A 13,358-nucleotide genomic window follows, 5' to 3' on the forward strand; every position below is an offset into this window, starting at 1 on the left:
CCGTCAACTAGGACACACTCAGATGACAGTTTCACAAGAAATTTGTCGTTTCATCACAAACTTTTTGAACAAGTTGGTTTTCGTCTTCCTAATGTTACCAGACGACAAGTTAAAGATTAAATCATTGTTCCTTGTACTACCAGACCATGACTTATAAATTAAAGTAAAAGTATACAAAGTCTGAAATTTAGTCCGCCTAGCATTATTTGTTAGAGCAGTAATGTTTTTATTTAAATATTTAAATATATTTATGTTTTTTTTTTATTACCAATATTAAAAGTCAATTAATTTTGGCTTAAGGAGTTATCTCCCCTAAATATGAAACATGCAATCGAACCATTTTATTTTCTTTTTCAGTTTGAATTGACTTACGTTTTGTCCCGTTGTGGTTTTTATCCGTTTTGATTTCAATTGCCATGATTCCTTGCGGTTTGGATTTCAATTGCTTTGATTCATTACAGATTGCAATCTCAACGTATTTTTTATTATAATATATATTTACACACACCAACATAAAAATACACACACACACAAGTTATGCGGATGGAAAGAGGCTAAGAGAGAGAAAAAAATAGTTTTACATATTAATTTAATAACAACATTTCGAAAGGGTGTAAGTTTGAAGGTTCTTCCATTGTGCAAGGAAGAACCTCATCAGAAGAAGAGGATTCTGGGTTGTTTTCCTGGGGACAACGTGGTGTTTGTGAACTGTTTGCAAACTTTGGGCAGAGCCGCTAAACGTCTTAAAGAGAGCGACTTAGTCCGCGACTCATCCCAAGAATCATTCACCACTCAAGGCTTCTACATTTTTCGGGTAATTTTGTTCCTTTCTATTTCAGTTTACAACAATCTAGTGGCTTTAATTTGTGTGTGTGTGTGTGTATATATATATTCACATAGATAAGACTATCAAGGATATTCTTGTAGCTAGATGTCCCACTCAACATAGAGTATAGACCTTACTAAGAGAAAAAAAAATCTCAACCTAAAAACGCTTCAAGATGTCATGCTTCTTAGGGATGGACATGGAATAATATTCCAAATTAAAATTAGCAAGACTTCACTCATATCACTTGTAACTTGTTATTACCCTTTGAACCTCTTTCTTGGGATCTCCAGTCTATAGGTTGGGTTGCTATCATAAATGACTCAATTTTCTAAGGGCTTTAGTCCCATCCTTTTCGAGGTTTTCCAAACCTTTTCTCACACTAGTTCTTTTGTCAAAAGATCAGCCAAGTTTCCCTCAGACCGTATATGATCCACTCTTATAGCTCAATTAGAGAGATAATCTCTTACAGTGTTATGCTTACGATGTATTTGTCACATTTTCCCGTTATAATAACAGTTTTCCACTTTAGCTATTGTCGCTATGCTATCGCAATGGATCCAAATTGCTGGAATCGGTTTCTCCCATAAAGGGGTATCTGACAGTAGGTTTCTCAACCATCATGTTTCTTCGCTTGCCGTAGCTAGGTAAATTGAGCCAAAATAGTCTGTTTCTTCGACTTCCATGACACGGCCCCGCCACCAATACTAAAAATATTTTCACTAATGGCTTTAGAGTCATCTGACAGGGTATTCCAATCAGAATCGCTGTAACCTTCTAGGACAGCAAGAAACTTCTCATAGTGTAATCTGAAATTCATCGTCCTTTTAAGGTATCTCATAAGCCTCTCTATAGCATGCCAATGCTCTAAACTAGGTCTGTTAGTGAACTTGCATAAAACTCTTAAGGCATAAGATATATTAGGCCTAGTGCAATCAGTAGCATAACGAAGACTACCAATAATGCTCGCATACTCAGATTGTTTAACACTGTCACCAATGTTCTTGAACAATTTTACACTAGGATCATAAGGAGTACATGCTGGTTTACAATCAAAATAATTATATTTTCTTAAAAAAATTTCTATGTAGTGGGATTGATCTAAAGAAAACCCATTTTTAGACCTAGTTATTTTCAAACCAAGTATTAGACTAGCTTCACACAAGTCTTTCATATCAAAATTAGCACATAATAAAGTTTTGACATTAATCACAACATGAATATTTGAACGAAAAATAAGTAGATCATCCACATATAGGCATATTATCGTGCATATATTATTTTTAGACTTATAATAGATGCATTTGTCACTTTCATTTATTTTAAAACTATTCGAAGTAACCAAACTATCAAATTTTGCATGCCATTGTTTAATAGCCTATTTCAATCCATAAAGTGACTTATCTAACTTGCAAACTTTATTTTCTTGTCTTGGAATTATAAAACCCTCTGGTTGATCCTTATATATTTCTTCCTCTAATTCACCATTTAAGAAAGTTGTTTTAACATCCATTTGGTGCACAACAAGATCATGAATAGAAGCTAAAGCAAACAATACACGAATAGATGTTATTCTAGTCACAGGTGAATAAGTATCAAAGAAATCAATATTTTCTCTTTGTCTATAGCCTTTAGCAACTAGTCAGGCTTTAAAATTTTCAACTGATCCGTCAGGTTTTAATTTTCTTTTAAGAATCCATTTGCAACCTATTGTTTTGCAACCAGGTGGAAGATCCACCAAGTGCCAAGTTTGATTTGACTCCAGGGAGTCCATTTCATCATTTATAGCTTCTTGCCACAAATCTGCATCTAAAGAAGTTAAAACTTTTGAATTGTATTAGGATCTTCTTGTAAGTTATATACATGAAAATGGACCTGTAATGTCAAAACGGACCCATAATGTCAAAATGGACCCATAATGTCAAAACGAAGCTTAAGACGAGAGGAATAATATTATACCTATTTGGAAGCCAAAAGGTGGCCGAAGATGACCGAAAAATGCCTGCAAACATATGGGTCTCGCCGGAAAACTAGGGAAGAGCCCCTTTGCCATTTATGGGTTCATGGGGTTCACAAAGAGGGTGAGGGATGGTGGTGTGCAGCTGATGTTGTTGTTGTTGTTGTTGTGTTTGTGTGCTTTCTTAGGGAGAGAGGATAGAGACAGTGATGAGAGAAAGTAAGGGAGAGAGATGAAAGTGAGTTGTGTGTGTGTGTGGGGGGGGGAGGGGGGAGGGGAGAAAGGGACAGGAAAAGGAAACAAAAAAAGAAAGTAGGCCCTACTTGGCACACCAAATAAAACCCAAAAGTAACACTTCAAAATATCTAACCCAACCAAAGTGAAAATATGAAAATACCCCTTTTCATTCCGTACATCCCGGGATTGGTTGTTACATAAGAATTCAGTGGGTATATGAGTATAAACTAGCTTGGCTTTATTCAATGAGGTTTTGAGATAAATTTTTGGGTATGTATCTAGTGGGTTATCATACAGCACATCCATACAACATGGGTATTAGATGTTTTTGGCCATAGAACACGGTGATGAGGAGGAGCGAGATATATGTTTTACCCCTTGCTTCATGCCGAAAGCAGTGTTGGACAGCTTCACTAGCCACGGCTAGTGTTGGTGTGAGATGTTATAGATTCTTTTCCACTGTAACCCCGAATCATACAGCATCACCCGAAGGTGATGGGGCCTACCATGTTTCTTCACTGACATAACCCAGTGTCGTACAGCTTCACCTTCGAGTGATGGACATGTACTGCCTTCGGGCAACTATAATATCCCTAGAAAGTACAGGATTTACGGATTTGCCTTCGGGTAGCGATACTATCAGTTCAAGTAATGTTTTATACACATGGTTTTTATGATTGATTTCATGGCACATTAGAGCTTTCAAAAAACTTACTATGTAGTACTATATATGTATTTCAAAACCGGGGGTTATTTTGTTCAGAAATAAAATGGTTTTCATATGATTAGTAGTATTATAAACTTTGGTCCACTCACCTTTTTTTGTTTTGCACCCCCTTAGGGTTTAGATCTGAGGCACATGATCTCGGCATTAGGATAATTCTGCATAGTTATTCTCAAGTCTTATTCAGATAGGTATTATTCCTTTGTTTGCATACTTTCCTAGAAATTCTTTCATATTATTCCTAGTAGTTGTATGCTCTAAACAAGTTTTTGCATTAGTGTTTTCATTCTAATTACATAATTTTATTCGTAGGCATACTTAAAAATGGCTTCGTCACCCTCGGGTGTCGGCCAACAAGTGCCTACCTTGGTATGTGGGGAGATTAGGGTTGGGGCATGTCAGTTTGGTATCAGAGCAAGGTTGTTCAAAGCATACTTAGGATTTTCTTCTATTCTAGTAGTGTGTCTGCTGTGATATCACTTGGATGTCATGACTTCCGTTTATTGATGTTATTCGGCACGGTTGTGTAACTTTCATTTTGCTTGAATTGTCACATTCTATTGAAGAATAATAAATTTGTGTCAAGATTTTTCTTCAAGTTGACGTAATTGATTTATGAATGACATTCAATATCAGATCAATACTCTGCGACATGCGTCCCTTAGGGATGGCGAGCAGAGTTAGATTTGTATCTAAGTGATGGGAATTAGAGGAAATTTTAGTAGGAGAAAGTCTAGTTGGGACCAGTTAAGGATTAGAGGCGGTGATGGTCTTCTACAACATGCGTTCCTCTGGAATGGTGGGCAGAGGCATAGCTGTTAGGAGACTGCGCACAACATCGGAGGTTCATGTAGAAGGAAATTAAGCAAGCACTAGTCGTTGGTAATGTTAGCTTGTACCGGTGGGGTAGACCAAATCAGCTTTCTTTGGCTTGTTGTTTCCACTGAAGGAATTTGTGTAGACCCTCAAGGAATTTCTCAGCGATTGTTCACTGATAATATTATTGTCTACTCCGACCACGAGATTTGTTTAGTAAACACCAACAATCAAGCTTATATCAAATTCCTCAAATGTCGACTTTGCGTATATTTTGTAAATATCTTTATTTGGGAAAAATGAGCGTAACAGAAGGTCTTCTTATCAAATCCAAGGTTGTGACAGTTGGAAATCAAAAATCCTCTTGAGTGTCATGAATTATTAAATATTATTAGTCTTGTCAAATTCTATTGATAACTACTAGTGATTCTTTGACCATAACCTAAACTCTCATCTTCGAATAAGAAACAAGTTAGTTTTATTCAAGACGTTTCCTCACCCTAACACTGTTCTTACATCCCTTGAGGACACCAATAAATTTTGAATCCAACAATGATGGTTACTGCATAAATGGTGATGCGCTGATGCAGCATGGCTGAGTAATGCTATGTCATTTGACATTGGCACTACCTGAAGTGAATTGTCCTATCTATTACCTAGAGTCAATAACTACCACCCTTACTTGAAAACCAAATGACACTTCTCTGTGGAGACTTAGGTGATGATTGTGGTTTATTGATCATCTCGCCCGGTGTACTATCCATCCGTTCGTGAGACTTATACCCTGAACCATTTGGTCGAAATTTTTATTTTCAAATCTTTCAGACCCTCTGACACTTTGGTTTGCATTAGCTCTGTTCACAGTCTCAGTTTCACCTCCTGGTATTGCAAGAAATTTTAGTAGTCATAGGCTCTCTTACTGCTCTTTACAGTATTCCTGAAGTAGATAGACTGTTCAGGAGAACCATTCAGACGTCAAAGTTTTAGTTGGGATAGTCCCTCCTCCAATTACTCACTCAACACCTGACTGAGTAACTCTTCACCACTGGTGATTTAATGTTTCTAGAACTACCGTAGTAACAAATTGCTATGAATTTTGGGTTGAGGAAAAAATCTAAATTTTCGTTCATCAGTTTCATTGGATTATCGTCCACCCTCGTAAACTTCTTAGTTATATTCTTAGTTGAAATGAGCTAAGTCTCTGACGACGGTGATTGATAGAGTATACGACTGCACCATCATGTACCACCTAATTGTGCAATTGTAGTTATAGACGCCCGTTGTAGAAAAGCACGTAGGTACCTGAATCCTCTTCGATCCATATATTTCCATATTATGTTGAATCCCCGAATACTGTTTTGACATTATCTCTCGATCATCAGAAAACTGTGTTAGCCAATTTTTATTTCTAAATTGTTATCAACCAATCAAGTGAGGTATTGTATGCATGCAAGCATCGTAATAACTCAGATATCTTGTACTCTAGATTTGATGGACTTGTCTTGACCCTCAAATTATTGGGTGTTCTTTTAGCCTTCTCGACATGGTTCCTTGTTAGCTCCGTGACGAATCCATGATGGATCAACTTAACTGAAATGTGCACCCAGTTTCATATCGATTCTAATGGGAACATTAGGAGCATAATCTTTTGCGAGCCTACTAGACTTACCAAGAAGAGTTTCATGTGGTCTTGAGGATTGAGCAGGCTTCCAGCATGGAATTGGTGAATGTAAAAATGTAAGTTTTGAGCTTGGCAGTTATGGCGACAATTTCTATGTATGGTTCGAAATGGTAACTGTCAAATTGAGGGAAGTAGTAAGAGTTATGGTTCTTCTAGTATAAGTTTTGAAATTTCTATCTTCTGACTAGGAGAGCAACGATTTTGGTTCGTCATAGAGGAAATGTGTTACTACAAGCGTTCGTCTTTACGCATCGTTCGATTAGTTCAATTCAGGACCTTATTGTTTGGATCTACGTGAATGTTGAAGTGTACGCTTAGTTCATATTGATTTGGACATGAACGTTAAGAGCATAACCTTTCCACAAGCTTACTTGACTTACTAGGAAGAGTTTTAAGTGGTTTGGAGTTGAGCCGTCTTTTAGTAAGGAATTGGTAAAGGTAGAACTGCAGATTACGAGCTTGGTGGTTGTGGGGTCAATTTCTATAATTGGGTTGAAGTAGCAATTGTTACTCAAAGGAAGTGGTTAGAGTGGGAGTTCCTTTAATACTGGTTTTGAATCTTATGTCTCGCGATCAGGAGTGCGATCATCACGGTTGGACACGACAGTAATGTTTTATGACATATGTTCGTCTATACGCATCTTTCAGATAATTCATTCCAGGACTTTGTTGTTCATGTATGCGTAGATGTTGAAGCACCTCTAGTAGCTTTGATTGGTGTGCTTTGGAGTAGTACGGCAACATGATCGAGGCATAGATCGGATGATCTAGACACATTCTCACTGTGAAGAGTAAAATGGTATTTCGGTATCTTCGGAACTCGGGAACTTCTCATTTGCTTACCATGACAACGATGATTTATCGGCATTATAGGTTGTAGACTGTAATTTCGATGGCTTAATTGTTGGGTTCGCTAAGTAAGTGGGCAATTCGGCCCGTCTACAACATGAGCTATTAGTTAGCTATGATGAGGACTCGACTCAAGACACACCCATTCTCGAAGTACGTGATCTGACAAATGTTTGGGCATGCTTATTTTCATTTGTGGTTTCGATTTTCAGTACAAATATTTTAAATTACATTATTTTATTTATATGCATTTTGGTTTTACAAAATTTTGGGTGAATTAATTTCATTTTTGATTTTCCACTCTGTACAAGTATTTGAATCTTAGGTTAGTATATATATCTATTTTTGTCGTCATCCTATATTACGTATATATATTTTTGAATTATGTTATTACATAATAAATCCTATTTTCAACTTAATATTTTTATATGAGTTTTATACTATACTATCGTATTGAGGAAGGAAGAAGGTATGAGCTTGGAGGCATGAAAAATGAGTCATTGCAATCTGTTCGCGACGAAAATGGCATGCTCTTTTATGCAGCCGCTCTACTCGATTTCTTTCCTATATGTATACATATTTTATCTCTCTATTTTCAAATATTTTACATATAGCAAGTTATTTCAAATTTCAGGGATGAAATTTTTCTTAAGGGGGGTAGATTGTAATAACCCAGTCTTAAAATATGCTATAAATTACAACTTTGCCATCAGATTGGGCTGTGTCAATTCGGCCCAAAGGTTGGGTGTGGGATTGTTAGCCCAAAACCAAGCTCAAGTCGCGTTTCATTTCTTTCCCCGTGACCCATAACTCTCTCTTTTATTCTGAAAATAGTTTCCTCTCTAACACTCTAATTCTCTCTTAGCTCACATTCTCTCTAAGCTCCGAGAAGGAGACCACCATCACCCACGCCATTTCTGTCCAAATCAAACCCCAAAAATCTCAGGGACATGGAGAATCTACTTGCAGCTTTGCATGTGTTATTAGAGCACCTCTGTTTGCTCTGCCATTAATGCCAAGAGCTTGAGCTTTCTTGAATTTCCATCTCAGGTTAACTACTTCTCTTAGGTTTGGTGAATTATAATATATCTCTGTGATGAATTATATGTTGAAAACCTTTGGGGTTTAATCTGTATTTAGAATCTGTGCCTGTATGTCACCCCATCAACGAATTCTGGCGTAGATCGTCGAGTTCAAAGCTGGTTGGTGATTGTTTCTATTGGGATTCAGCTTGATTTTGAATCATAATGTTTGTGGGCTAACCTAAGATTGATGTTGTGGGTGTAATTCTCTACATCCATTTCGCCAACCTTTTTCCAGATTCTGGCGAGTCTCGTTGAGCTCCAACGATCGAATTTGAGAATGATTTCACCTCTCTTCACCCTAAAAGGATCCTAGGGTTATTGCTAGTGAGTTTTACGACCTAATTACTTGAATTTTGGCTTTGAAATCGATGAAATCGAGCTCGGAAGAGCCCTGATCATATTCTGGAATTTTATGTAGTTTGACGGCGAGGCTTTTCAACGGCGGAACCTCGAGATCTGTTAACTTTAACGGAATTTCCTAACGGCAAGGTATATTTCGTTATCTCGAACTTGAATCCAAACCCGGATATAACTCAGTAATCCAGCCTAAGCCTAATTCGAAAACCAACCCAAAACCTAATATGAACCCAGCCCAATGAATCAGACCCAACGCAATTACCCTATACCCTAGGTCTGATCCCTTGGGCTTAAACCCAAGCCCATTACCTTAGGCGCAAAGCCTCTCGACCCAATACTATTACCCAAAACCCAGGCCCAACCCCGGATCCGACTAGGACCTAAACCCAAACCCTTGGGCTGGCGCATCATGCCCAGTGCATGGGGCACACACGCCTCCGTCGAAGGCACTGTGCTCTGCCGTCGTCAACTTTTTCCGGCGACTTATCTCGGCGCGTGGAGGTGTGGTCGTCCGGCCGCTACCCCGTGGCGGCGTGTGCAACAACGCATGGGGTAACTCGAGGTCCTTCCTTAGGTTATTCGACGTACCGAATCCGAATCCGCTATCCGTTTTCCCAAATTTTAACGTTTTAGTAGAGTTTGACTAAGTGGTCTTTTTATGTGTTTAGGTACATTGGTGGGAAGTGGCTACATCCTCACTAGTTGAGCGGCTCCTCGGCAATAAAACATTTGTGAGTGTCCCCCTTCATAACTTGCATGGTTTTACAAATCTTAGGAATGCATGCATATGATGTTTTTATAATTTGAGCATGTTTTAAAGTACATTTTTAAGGATATACATATGGTTGAGATTTAGAGAATTTACGATTTGGTTTCATCGCTTTAAAAATTATTTAAGTTATGAACAAATGGTTTTATACGTAAGAATTCAGTGGGTTTATGAGTATAAACCAGCTTGGCTTTATTCGATGAGGTTTTGAGATATATTTTTGGGTATGTATCTAGTGGGTTATCATACAACACATCCACCCAACATGAGTATTAGATGTCTATGGCCATAGGACACAGTGATGAGGAGGAGTGAGATATATGTTCTACCCCCAACTTCACTGCCGAAAGCAGTGTCAGACAACTTCACTAGCCATGGCTAGTGTCGGTGTGAGATGTTATAGATTCTTCTCCGGCATATCCCGGAGTCGTACAGTTTCACCTTCAGGTGATGGCCAGGTACTGCCTTCGGCCGACTATGATACCCCTAGAAAGTACAGGATTTGCCTGGGGGCAAAGGATTTATGAATTTGCCTTCGGGTGGCGATACTATCAGTTCAAGTACTGTTTTATACACATGGTTTTTATGATTGATTTCATGGCACATTAGAGCTTTTAGAAAACTTACCATGTAGTACTATAGATGTATTTCAAAACAGGGGGTTATTATGTTCAGAAATAAAATGGTTTTCGTATTATTAGTAGTATTATAAACTTTGGTTCACTCACCTTTTCTGTTTTGTGCCCCCTCAGGGTTTAGATCTGAGGCACATGATTCCGGCGTCAGGACAACTCTATGTAGTTATTCTCAAGTCTTCTTCGGATAGGTATTATTCCTTTGTTTGCATACTTTCCTAGAAATTATTTCATATTATTCCTAGTAGTTGGCTCTGAACAAGTTCCTGCATTAGTGTTTTCATTCTAATTACATAATTTTATTCGTAGGCATACTTCAAAATGGCTTCATCACCCTCGGGTGTCAGTCAGCACATGCCTACCCTGGTATGTGGGGACATCAGGGTTAGGATGTGTCATGTAAAGTATAGTACTCATCTCGCAACCACGATAAGGAACGGAGTATTCGACATCCACAGAAATAGCTTTCCTCAGTCCCGCACGTTTATGTTGACTTGTGGTGAGGACCAGATGTTTGCGAACTTCATTGTCTACTGTGGAGGTAAGGAAAAGTAGAAGGAAATTAGCTCCCCATACCTTTCATATAAGAAATTTTTGTGGGTAGAATTTATTTGTCTAACTTGTAAAACACGATTTGGAAGTCTTTTGGATGTGCACAGAATTGAGGGCCATTGAATCTTCTCTTCAATTTTTCAACCTGTACTACAATTTTTGGCATAATGGACTAGTTTGCTGTCGTCCGATGTTTCGTAGAAGAGCAGATGATTGTTAATCACTCGTCAACTAGGACACACTCAGATGGCAGTTTCACTTTGAAATTTGTCGCTTCATCACATAAACTTTTTGAACAAGTTGGTTTTCGTCATTCCTAATGTTAGGAGACGACAATTTAAAGATTAAATCATTATTCCTTGTACTACCAGACCACAACTTATAAATTAAAGTAAAAGCATACAAAGTCTGAAATTTAGTCTACCTAGCATTACTCAACCAGTAAAGATTTCAAGCATTTTATGCCAAAAATGAACAGCAACTCATACCGGATCAGTTAAAGAAGATCAACGCAGGGAAATTTAGCCATAGTTGTCTAAGTAGCCTTTGTTGGCATATTAAATAAATTAGAGTGTTGAAAAGAAACTGATCAGATGGACGACTCAAATTTGGAGGTTAAAAAAAGGCCAGTCAATTTGTTTACATCTATTCGATCTCCTTATCTGTGGCTGTGTTCATCATCTTTCCCTAGATTATATATGTTGCAATCGTACCCCGGCTGCATTTATCTTCAATGCTTGAGTTGAGTAGCTTTGTTTTGGAAAACATTTGATGATTAACTCTCTTTTTTTTCCCATATTGACATCGCCACCACGGTTTTAATGTGGTTTAGATTAAAGTTTAAAATTCTTAAATTTACGTACACTCGTTTTTGTATTTGTACAGAAGGCTGTTTTGCAAAATGTTTCCAAACAAGCTCTAATGGATGCATGAATTACAATTTTTGCGAGTAAGAAGGCTCACAGTTAATGATAATAATCCTGCTGTAGAGGGTAGTATTACTAAAGTGATTTGATGAATCGACATGTACCATCTTCTAGTCTTCTGGTAGGCAAGTCTAATGGACTTGCAAAGAAAATAGTGGTTTAGGTTTGGGCACAAGGCTAAGAACTAGTCGATTAAGGGTTGGCATGGTTTGGTTTGGTCTACTTTTACCTCAAAACTGTGGACCAAACCGAAGACATGCACTCGGTTTGGTTTGGTATTAAAATCAAAGTTTGTAAGGTAAAACCAATTTTTCGCTTTAGGAAAGTTTTGGTTGTCTTAACATATATTGTAGATCTCTATTGATCTAAATAGGAAAAATCTTAAGCCTATAATAATGAGAAAAATGGGGATGCTTATTTTCTCCTTTCAATTCCGCTCGTGTCCAGTTTGGTATCTTTTTTTAGATTTAATTTCTTGTTTTAAATAGTTATGAATGTAGCTAAATTTCTTAATATTTATTAGTTTCAAGAAAAAAAATATAAATACCAAAAACCGTTGAAAGTCCGGCTACTTGATTTGGGGTAGCAACTAGTATTTTCCAAGGACCAATTCTCCTTGGCTTCCAAACTATACAATGGGAGTTCATATGCCTCTACGTGGCACTCAGGGCTACTTTGAAAATTCAACCCTCTTGATTTGACCACTCGTAATTTGTGTGCATAAAATGGTGTGACAATCCTAATTTGTATCTTTATAATTTTTCATGAATCACGTCTTTATAATTTAAAAAAAAAAATATTACTTTCCTTTTGTTTTAGCATTCAACTTTACACATGATGCATATGATAGAATTTCTGATCTCTATAAAATAATTCACCCACACCAAGGCCTTACGGGAAGGCTTTAATATATACACTACAACATACAAATTTTACAATTTTAAAATACAAATACTGCACGCCACACATGCAGCAGCACAGCAACAGCACACCAGAGCACTCGGAGCAAAAGCACAACAATAATAAACTGTCCTCCCTGCTGTCCATGAGTCAGCAATCACATGTCCACTATAGTTGTAATGATGGCAGGCACTTTAGAGTTTAAACATGAGCTGGATTCTTGTAACTCGGACTTGGTCTAACAGCATATATAGAATAACATGATTAGCAGCAGTTGCATATAAGTTATTCTCTTGAAGAGCGGAGAGACTAGCTCAAGTTTTGTACCAGTAACTCTTTTGGTGGGACAAATATATCCTCAAAGCTCATGTAATTTCAACCATTTTTCTACAATCCACATAATGTGTAAAGCATAAGGAATACATGTTTATTTTAGGTTTTTCTTTTAAATTGAACTATAATTAATTAAGCTACAAAACCATATGTGCCAATTTACCTCTTGAACTCCTTTTCCCAAATTTACCTCCTCCTTAGACTAAAATATTCTAACAAATGGCTCCAAATGTCAAGATTATTAGGTTGGCTTATTTTCTTTTAATTTTTTTTTTAAATAATTAAGAAAAGATGAAAATTTAAAATTATTACAATAATTTAAGATAAGCCGTGTTTAAAATTATCAGGTTGGCTTATTATTTGTACTCTACATAAAAAAATTGGAAAAACAAATATACAACACCTTAGTGACTAGTTTGGTACTAATTAGGACATGACAGATGTGCTAACAGACACCAAAGCATGAAAATACACCACCGATTTGGATTCAGATTGAAGGTACCTTCAGTATTCTTATGTACCTCAACTTTAAACTACTCTTTTTTCCCTCCCCTATTCACCTTCACAAGCATGTTATAAAATTGGGACTTTCGAGTACTTCGGGTATTTTAACTGCTGAACCTTTATTTAAAAATATAGAATATCAATATTTAATGGTTAAAACATTTGATACTCTGGAGAACCCAGAATTTTTTATATAAACTATGTATA

At 37.2% G+C, this 13,358-nt stretch overlaps 1 long non-coding RNA gene across 3 annotated transcripts; it reads left to right on the forward strand.

Annotated features, from left to right (window-relative positions):
* Positions 1 to 7,949: 7,949 nt before the first annotated feature.
* Positions 7,950 to 11,814, forward strand: LOC137749057 (uncharacterized). Of its 3 annotated transcripts, XR_011070150.1 has the most exons (7): positions 7,950 to 8,140; positions 8,411 to 8,499; positions 8,594 to 8,664; positions 9,201 to 9,263; positions 10,054 to 10,127; positions 10,246 to 10,477; positions 11,374 to 11,814. It is a non-coding gene; the product is annotated as an uncharacterized lncRNA (long non-coding RNA). The 3 variants fall into 3 exon arrangements; XR_011070148.1 differs by lacking the exon at positions 11,374 to 11,814 and having other exon boundaries at positions 10,246 to 10,654; XR_011070149.1 differs by lacking the exons at positions 8,411 to 8,499; positions 8,594 to 8,664; positions 11,374 to 11,814 and having other exon boundaries at positions 10,246 to 10,653.
* Positions 11,815 to 13,358: the final 1,544 nt, after the last annotated feature.

Source organism: Pyrus communis, chromosome 10 (genome assembly GCF_963583255.1).
Source record: "Pyrus communis chromosome 10, drPyrComm1.1, whole genome shotgun sequence".
Taxonomy (NCBI): domain Eukaryota; kingdom Viridiplantae; phylum Streptophyta; class Magnoliopsida; order Rosales; family Rosaceae; genus Pyrus; species Pyrus communis.